Below are 2,074 nucleotides of genomic sequence, written 5' to 3'. Positions count from 1 at the left end.
ATCCTTCCCTGTCTGATTTGAACATTCCAGGATGGCCAGTGGGCTGAATATGTCTCCCCCAAATTCATATGTTGAAGCCGTATCCCCAGTAACTCAGCACGTGACTGAGTTTTGGAACTGGGGCCTTGGAGAAGTAATTAAGTTAAAGTGGGGTCATCGGGATGGGCCCTAATTCAATATGCTTGATGCCCTTATAGCAGGAGCTTGGAAGCCAGCCCGTGAGTCTGCTTACCTGAATGTGCTTCTGCAGAAATTTAGAGAAAGCTGGCAATAGCAAAGCCATGCTATAAGCCTTAAAGACATTGAAGTCATTAAGGTCCCTGAAAATGGCTACTAAAAAAAGAAGAGGAGGAGGAGGAGATTGGGATATGGAGAGACACCACACAGGTGCACGCACAGAGGGACGACCGTGTGAACACACGGTGGGAAGGCAGCCATCTGCAAGCCAAGGAGAGGGGTCTCAGGAGAAACTAAACCTGTCAACTCTGGGATCTTCCCGCCATGAGAACTGTGAGAACATATGTTCCTGTTATTGAAGTCATCCAGTCTTTTGTTATGGAAGCCCTGGCAAACTAATACAACAGGTATATGCATGGACTTCTGGTAGCGTGGGCCAGGGTTTTCATTCCTTCACCACGAATAAATGAAGGGGTGGGCAAATTGGCACTGAAGAAACATTTCCAAATATGTTAAAGTAAGTACTATGTTATAGCCAGTACCACTTCTTTGGAAGGGCATACAATTGTAATTAGGTAATCCGTTTCATCCCACCACCATTGTGTGCTGAATACATGTTTACACATTATGGTTTGAAGGTGGCATTGAATCATTACACTTCCAGTTTGCCCACAGGTCTCAATTTGACCTTGGAAAGAATAAGGAACTTGGAAAAGGAGGAGACTGAGAGAAGGATTATTTGTGGAAAGAGATCTCGGAGCCCCTTCCTGTGATAATGAGACCTTTGGAAGGAGAAGAGATGGAATAATTTGGGCTATTGATTTTAGACTGTGCTTAGTGATGAGACAAAGATGTCAGAAACATTGCTAACACTTTACATTTATTAGTGGATAAGGAAACACTTGAAAGATTTTATTTTTGCTGAGAGTGCCCAAAAGATAAATTAGTTTCTTCTAATTTAGAACACGATCCAGGTTCTATTGGATTGACTCTTTTTACGGTTGTTTGGACGCAAAGTGTTTCCTTTGTATAATAATTCAGGTGATTTAGTCTTTGGCCTAATTATAAATTCAGTTCTCAAAACAGTTTGTTCCTAAGTAAATTGCAATGCTGGTTTCTATTTAATTTTCTAAAAAAATAAAATCTAATGGAAATGTCCTGGCTAGTATTCATTTGTTATTACATTGCAATTAATGGAAATATGTAGTTATTTCTCCCCCCCCCCAGGTCATTTTGATGCTATGGAAATTACCCAGGATGTTTTCTAATAAAATAAAGTAATGCATCAACAATCTTATCTAGGTTTTCTCAGGTCTATCTTGCAAAATTAGCTATCAGGAAATATCTACCAAAATAGAACACTATATATACCCAACAAAATGGTAATTCTTGAACTGTGGTTCACAGCAAAAGACACACAGAAAGCTATAATTTAAAAGTATTTTCTCACCCAGTTTTTAGTGACATTCTTAGATATAAAAACCTGAACTTATAAAAGAAAGCCAATTCTCTTTGATATATTGCTGTGCATATTTGGAAAAGACTACTGGATAAACATTGAAAAGGGCAACTGATTTTGTTTTGTAACCAAGACTGTAGCCAATTTGTTAGAAAATGTGCTTGATTATAATGAATTAATGATCAATAATTAGAAAATAAACATATACAAATAGAACTTTTTATTTGGAAATTTTTGGCACTGTCCTGTACAGGAATACAAATTTTAACCTTTGCAAATGAGGAAAGAATTCACACAAAGAGCTACAGTTAACAGAGGCAGAACCAACGAGGCATATTTGACAAGCAACCTGCCATAGGAGCTTTAGGGAAGGTCTAAGAGATGGAATTTAATAGAATACAAAATATTTTTAAAAGAGAAAGCAACTCTACCATAGAC

The 2,074-nt window shown here is 37.9% G+C and overlaps 1 non-coding gene across 1 annotated transcript; it reads left to right on the top strand.

Annotated features, from left to right (window-relative positions):
• Positions 1–208: 208 nt before the first annotated feature.
• On the top strand, positions 209–338 carry LOC118622131. The gene has a single exon (XR_004957950.1). It is a non-coding gene; the product is annotated as a small nucleolar RNA SNORA33 (small nucleolar RNA).
• The last annotated feature ends 1,736 nt before the right edge of the window (positions 339–2,074 follow it).

The sequence above is a fragment of the Molossus molossus genome, unplaced genomic scaffold, assembly GCF_014108415.1.
Source record: "Molossus molossus isolate mMolMol1 unplaced genomic scaffold, mMolMol1.p scaffold_m16_p_8, whole genome shotgun sequence".
In the NCBI taxonomy this organism is placed as follows: domain Eukaryota; kingdom Metazoa; phylum Chordata; class Mammalia; order Chiroptera; family Molossidae; genus Molossus; species Molossus molossus.
The sequence above is the reverse complement of the archived record's forward strand: the minus strand, read 5'-3'. Positions and strand labels throughout refer to the sequence as shown.